At 36.1% G+C, this 7,746-nt stretch overlaps 1 long non-coding RNA gene across 1 annotated transcript in view; it reads right to left on the bottom strand.

Annotated features, from left to right (window-relative positions):
- Window positions 1-287: 287 nt before the first annotated feature.
- LOC139600460 (uncharacterized) overlaps window positions 288-7,746 on the bottom strand; it is a 49,464-nt gene continuing 42,005 nt past the window's right edge. The window contains exon 3 of the long non-coding RNA XR_011682552.1: window positions 288-529. This is a non-coding gene — a long non-coding RNA (uncharacterized lncRNA). The remainder of the gene's footprint in view (window positions 530-7,746) is intronic.

Genomic DNA, 7,746 nt, shown 5'->3' with positions numbered 1-7,746 from the left:
TTTGTGCTTATGACCATGGGAGAAGGGGAAAGCAAAGTCCGATGGGTTTCTCTCCTTAATCACCATACTTGAAAACAGAGAACTGTTAGGTTACATAATGACAGTAATATTTTTTTAAACAAGACTTTTTAAGGAAATAGCATGGATTTTATTTTTTATTTTTTAAATCTGGACATTAACACATTAAGGAAATAGCCTAGGTTTCATCTTATTTAGATATTTCATGAGAAATAAGGCAAACTGTTTGTTGGCTTTCATAGCTGAAAAAGATGTTATTAGAATGCAGATCAATTCTCAGTCAAAAGGTCTTTACCACAGAATATACCTATGCTTCTCCTCTTTGCCTTTGGGAGAATCCAGTTTATCCACTTGTGGAAGAGGACGAACATATCATCATGAGAGGATTGTTTATAGAAGGGAGGATCAGAACAGAGGTTGCAGGCCAACCACACCAGAGGAAAATATGTACCTCTTCAAAGATCTTCACTTGTACTCCCCTTGAACAGAAACTGCAAATCTCCAGACAAAACTGTGTCAAGATAGAAAAAATAAAATTTGTACATATTGCACATAGATGCAGGTAGGGACATGTATGGATCACACACTTACATGCATACATATAAACACCTCAGTGTATCTGGATGTTAAGCCTAATTTCAGAAACTTTTTCTCTTTTGGGTTCTTTCTTTCTTTCTTTCTTTCTTTCTTTCTTTCTTTCTTTCTTTCTTTCTTTCTCTTTCCTTCTTTCTTTTCTTTCTTTTCTTTCTCTCTCTTTTTCTCTCTTTATTTCTTTTTTAAAGGATTGATAATCATTGATGTTAGTGATTTGTTTAGTTAAATATCTTTCTCTATGGTGGAGCAGGCTGTATCATCGCCTGTTCAGCTGTTTCAACTGCACTTACATCACTCACATCAAGTCCATGGGGTTTTGCTTGAGACTTTGATTAAAAAATGTCATTAGACATACAACATTTCTATCTAACAAGATAGAAAAAACATTTTTTTAGTTTTCTGGAAATATTAAAGATATAATGGCAATACATAAAGAAGCAGGGGCTTTTTTTGATATAGAAGTTATGTACTTAATGAGGCACATTAATTCTATGTTTTTTCCTAGAAGGCCAGAATTGTATGTGGCCATTTACATGTGCAATTTTAAGTCATATATACGTGTTATCCTTTAACAGCAGTTCGACAAAATCATAGAGCCTTTGTTTAATGGAAAGGAACATGCAAACAAATACTCTATTTCCTACATAAATACACAAAATGCAAACAAATACTCTATTTCCTACATAAATACACAAAATCAACTGCTTGGGAGCATGTCAAAAATATATGAATGTATTGCATATGGTTATATCACAATCATGCATTTAAGTCTGAATCCTTAAACATATGTGCACAGCTGCATGTGTCCAAATTTACATAGTATGTCTAAACCAGGCATCAAGGAATTAAAGAGAAGTGAAAATGTACAAAAAATACTTTTTTCCACATCTAGCCATGATACATACTGAATATAGAACTTATATTTAAAGAAAGAATAAAATTGCAATATTATATTCAATTTTCTGTTAATGTCTTAGCTAGATGGTTCTAATGAATAATATAAATGTTTTCAGCTATAATATAAATCACTCCTAAAAATTACTTTATCAGTACAGTTCTGAAAAGGTAAGGCAATATGGCTTAACAAACACAAGAATTGTAAAGTGGATGTTCCATTAAAAAATTTCTCTCATTTTATAAAGCTTCTATATTATTTGTGAAATGCCCACAAAGACAAAACCTAAACATATTTTCAATGTGAAAGTAAATATTATCTTCAATAGTTCCAACCATTGCATTGTTTTCTTTTGTAGATACAATTCTTCTTCAGGAAAAAAAGGTCTGGTTTCTTAGCTGTTAATTGCTCTTTAAACAGTGTTCACGGAAATCTCCTTGGTGTAGGCATTGAATGCAGACAAAGCATAAGGAAGGTGGGATTGTCAGAGGTGCCTGAACAATTTTGAATATTGTCAGATATCTTGCATTTTACAAACCTGTCATTATTTGACCCATTCTGAAACAGAAATATATTTTAATGTTAACAGCACCAAAAACACCACCACAAACCTCAGGCTATTCTGCCTTCCCCAAGGACTTCCTCATGGGAACCTGGACAGTGATGACCTACAGAGACAATGTTTTTCTTTTTTCCTTTAACTGTGAAGTTTTCCATAGTGGTATCAACTTGAAAGTGTGGCTCTTGTTGGGCACTACGTCTTTTTTTTTTTCCAGTTAAAGGAGGGGTTTAACTTTACATCACTTGCAAGAAGAGAAAGGAAGAGACTAGGTACTTTGTTTTAAGAAACAATGTACATGATGTCTGCATCTGGGAAGATGCAGCATAATGTATTGAGTCTGTTATAGATAATTTATGTAGATAGAAAAATATTTGGTTTTAGACAGTTTTAAATAAGTTGTGATTTTCTGTTTTAAGACTTGCATAGGTAAATTGTTACTGTAATGGAAATATGATATAAACAAGCCTACTAGTACTATGTAAAGAATTCTCTAAATATTAACAGATATGGATTGTGTGATAGTGGGGTATTATTTAAAACTTTGCTGGCACTAATGAGAAGTGGCCAGTGAAATCCACTCTACTTGTCTGTCATAGGATCATCTTAAATCCATCCTAAGGAAACCTGTAGAGCACTGGTCTTGTTCATCATTTTGTTCTGTGGAAATAAATGTATATAATTTTAAATATTTTTTTCTGTAAAGTGACACACATAAATGGCATTAAGAATGTTGTTTACAAGGTATGGGTTTTTTCTGCAGTCCTTCCTCTAAAAGCAGAGATTCCCTATACCTCTAATATGTAAGCATTTAAGAGGCTTAAAATATATATCTAATACAATCCAGTAGGTCTAAAATGAATATCCATTGTCAAGAGTTTAAATCTAATAATTTTGGATTTACTGCAATAGCCTGCCTTATTTACTGTATTAACAATAGTACAGTCTTACTGTGATGCTGCTGTAATTGTAATTATGTGGAGAAGTTTGAATTATTTTTTAGTAGTCTTCCAATTAATTTTGTTTTTTCTTTCTCAAATAATCAAAAATGCTGACAAATTCAGAAAGATGCTTGCACAAAAATCTGTTTTCCTCAGCTATATTTTCTGTCATCTCTTAGATGCATTTTTTAGAGAAGCTCCTAGGAAAAAGTTGAATTTGAGATGCTGCTTAATGCTTAATTTTATTTCTGTTGAAAAAATGAGTTAAAGAAATGCCCTTGCTTCAGAAAGCAATTTCTTCCAAATGAGATGTGAGAGGGGAGAAATTTTATCTTCTTTGAAATGCAGGATGAGAATCTGAATTTAAAAGCAACCCTGTCTAAAATAATAATTTCATTAAAAAATTTTTTCTTTGACATTTTTGAAGTAGTTAAGGGCTTGGATTTTGTTTCTTCTGATTGAAAAAAAACTGGATGAATAGAAGGCCTAAAACCCTGATCCCAAGCCCCCTCACACTCAGGTGGGATATTCTCTTAATTTCAGTTCTAATGTACGATGTAGAATTTAAGCAGCCTTATCTTATACTTTACTTATTGATTTTGAGACTAAAATTTTAACTTAACCAATAGAAAGCATCAGAAAAGCCTATTGCTAGAGAGATTTAAAAGTAGCATCTTTGAGTGCGTTTAATATTTATTTCATAAGACAAGTATGATGGACTTATTCACTAGAATGCTTCTCAGGTTACACATGATTTTTTACGATGGTTTAATGCTTGTAAATATTGAGACCATCTCAGACTCACGCTGGTAAAACTAGATCTGTCTGGAAAGCACCACTCTTTCTAAACTTGCTTAAATATTCAGCTCTTTATTAAAGCCCCTTGGAGTTTTTGTGTCAGTGATTTACCACTGTTTTAAATACACTGTGGGTACACGGCAGGCTGAAGACGTGACTATCTTTGGTCTGCTCTCCTCTGTGCAGGAGCTGTTTTCCCCATTCCCTGGCAACAGGGAGCAGATAATGCCCTGGTCCCAAGCACAATGCCGTGTTGTTTGCCCAGCTCCCGTCTCCTTCTCACATTTTCCTAGATGCTGGTGTGGTGGGTATGGCAAACAGGCCCCACCAGCTGGCATATCGGTGCAGACATAATTGCTCATGAATGGTGTGGGGAGAGAGGAGAGAGGGAAGAAATAGAACAGATAACAAGCAAAGGGAAAAAGTAGCACTGTAAACAAGCAGCATATTTTTTTTCCCCCTCCACAGAGCAAGCTTTTGTGACTGGAGGCAGTATCTATGTGCCTCCTTCTAATCCATATCGCAAACAGCTTCCAGATGCCTGAATCCCCACCACTATTCTGGCATCCCTACCCTACACAGATGCCTGTCTATGAGGGGGGTCTATAAGTAAAATTGGGTGTATTTTACTAATCATTCATTTCCAATCTTCCTGAAGGGGAACTTTTATTAATAAACTCTTTTCATCTGTCTCTTTGATTAGGAAGAAGATAATTGCTTAGTCATGTGAAAAGGGGGGAAAAAAAAAGATTGCTGGGGGGTCGCCTTTTCTAACATGTGCTTGAGTGGAAGGAAACAAATAAAAACCACAGAACAATGTGGGTACTAAATGGTTCCAGTTGAGCTTGAGTGGTGGAGGGGAGTATGAATAGAAACCGTGGTGGCTGGGCTGGCCTCCCAAGGCAAGCAGAACTAATTCCCCTGATCCTGGCGTCCCTGCAGGCAGCAGGCATTCAGCTGGACCTGGCCAGCACAGCCGGCAGGTGCACCAGCCCGGGGAGGGTGGGTAGGGACAGGGCTTGGCACCCACCCCCTGGGGAAGGGTTGGCTCCCTGTCGGATGTGTGGCTCTCTCTACAGGTTGTAAAGACGGTGAGAAGTGAATTTCATGATTTTGCTCTCTGCTGTGCTTCATTCTCAATATATCTTCCCTTGTTACTCGGCTCAGGTTACCACACTCAGGCTTACTGCTGTGCTAAATCTTGGGCTTTTCTGTCAAAGGAAATGTATGCTGTCTGGTGACCACCAGCACTTAATTACAACAGATAGGCTGGAGAGATATTTTCAGGCTAAAGCGAGATTGTCTTCCAAACTATGCTGTGCTTCTATTTAAGCCATGTCCTGGGTTTGGCCCACATTCAAGAGATGATTTTTAAGAATGTAATATTCTAATTTTAATAGATTGGTGAATTAGTGACATCAGTTGGCATCAACATGTATCATCCCACTGACTCACCTGGAGCCCTGAGACTGATGGAGTATATTATTCACATAGGTTATAGTGTATTTAATTCAGTCACACCTATTCTTACTCACCAAAAGGTTTGAATAACATTTCTTTCTCCTTTCCACTTTTATTTTTCATTTACCTTGCCAAAACCTAATTTGTATAGTTGAGAAAATGTCGATTTTTATTAATGTATTTTTAGTTCCATACTCTCCATATCTTGCAATACAAAGATCTCCAGAACAATTTTATGGAATGCTTTAGGCTCTGAGATCATGGCAGTATAATATAGGCTTTCACAATGATTTCTATACTCCAAAATATAAAAGTTAATGCAAAATTGTCAGTTTATTACATATGTTCTGTAACATTGCATTTAGGTTTTCTATTCTCCATCATCATAGTAGTTATTAATTCTATTTTTATTTCTAGGAACAAACCAGAAAGAATGGAAATATCAATAATGAATTTCATACTGTTTTTAAGAAAATATTAGTTATCTATTAACTTCAACATATCTAATCAGAAATTTAAAAATTTCTGATGTTTCACTGTTCTGGAGGTTTCATGTGTTGCTTCTACAAGGCAATAATAAATGCTTAAGGCATACCTATTTTTTCCTGCATTTCAAAACTGTCTGGGGTCAAGCATTTCTGGAAGAGAAAAAGAAACTTGCTCATTCATTGGAGATAGGGCTTTGGACACTTGGATAAAATCGGATTTCTTGTCTGACTTCTGCAAAGCCTGACTTGAAGCCAGGTTTTCCAGGTGAAACCCTGCTGGTCTGTTGATTTCTCTGTGTTGATAAAGGTGCATTTTCACCAGAATTTTCATTTAAAACTTGTGAATCCATTTTGAATCAAGAGGTGTAAAAATGGATATGTTACTGAAAAGACATTCACAGATGATCTGATGGATCAATTTAATCAATAAATACATGAATCTAATAATGTATGTATTAAATATCAAGAAAAAATATTATTTTTCCCATAAATGAAAGGTAGGTTTTATATAAAACTTGTGCTGGCATTAAAACAAATGATCAATGGGGTTTTTTAAAGCAAGAGTTTAATAATGCTTGACTTTTTCCTCAAATCCTTTACTTTAGAAATCTGTAAATAGGAAATGACTTTTACTTGCAAATTTTATGAAGAGTGAGTGTCTCTTACAAAGAGGAAAACTGGAGAAAATAGAGTGTAAACCTGAAGTCATTCAATTAAAAGGGAACCTGAGATCTTGTGTTATTTTTATATGAGGAAGGTATTTGTAGATGCAGAACACAGCAAAAATAACTTCCAGCTTGCATGGTTGCCTGAACTGCCATCTGCAAGCAGGCTGAACAAATGTGGATGTAGCCTGAGCTGAACATGGCTCCTCTCTCCCCAGCCCTTGTATGATGGTTCTCACTGCTGGGAGGTGTGGCAAAGTGCCCCCAAAAAGTGCCCAGTGGCAGTGAGTTGCATAACATCCAACAGCTTGTGTTGCTTTTGTACCATCCATTACACAGTGGTTGTTTGTGACAGCTATATTTCAAGGACTCCTTGGAAGAAATCAGCTGATCCCAAGGTATGAGTTGGAAAGGTGACAACCTGTGATCTAGGGTGAGATGTGAAGAGTGCTCCTTAATGGACTAAGCAAAAACTATCATTTAAGCTCCTGATGGTCATAACCTGAATAAGGGTATTTTTCCTTATTGTTTTCTTTCTGATTCTGTTCAGGTTATTGATTCAGTCTACGGTGTATTATATATCTCTTTGTGAATGCTGATTTTTGGTTGTGCCAGCATTCCTGTGTTCTCCAGCTTTAATCCACAGCTATCTGCAGCAAGAGTACAGGAGTGGAGTATGAAATACAAAATGAGGGTTTAGTGCAACAATGATATCATTGGCTAAGTCATATTCTGTCTGCTGTTCAGTCCTGTTCCTTCAGCATTGGAACTTGTCGCCAGCAAAAGGTGAAGCTCCTGCTTGGACAGGGATCAAAGGCCTGATGACCTGTTCAAAGGAGAATCGTTGCCCTGTTTTTTTAAGTTCTTCTAAGCCTTCTGATGTTTACATTCTTGTAACAAACATTATCACATACTTTATGTAAATATCTTCTTGTTTTACATTCTTTTATGGAGGAGGAGAAATTTGATGGACTGTTGGTTTGTTCAGTGTCATTGGAGAAATAGCACTGTCATCTTCCAATCCACTGTCACTTTTAGAAATCTATAAATGCTGGAGTCAGAAATTAAGCTGCCCTCTTTTTTACCTTGGAGAGTCCAGTGTCTGCATCATTTTATTTCATGTCCTAAAGCAACAGAGAATGGTGTGCTGGTTTGGCAACCTGCAACTTTTACTAGTCAGAATTTTAGCAACTTCCAGTGTATTGGGGCTTGAATGTGCATAATATGGGCACACAAAGTAAAGTTAGTAATAGTATTGATTCAAACTATGGCATGGAGGATAACACAGGATCAAGCTGCAGGGCGTAAAGGTCTTCTAATTGCCTAA

Source organism: Agelaius tricolor, unplaced genomic scaffold, assembly GCF_023055355.1.
Source record: "Agelaius tricolor isolate 1412-34295 unplaced genomic scaffold, bAgeTri1.0.p SCAF_2, whole genome shotgun sequence".
Taxonomy (NCBI): Eukaryota; Metazoa; Chordata; class Aves; order Passeriformes; family Icteridae; genus Agelaius; species Agelaius tricolor.
The sequence above is the reverse complement of the archived record's forward strand: the minus strand, read 5'-3'. Positions and strand labels throughout refer to the sequence as shown.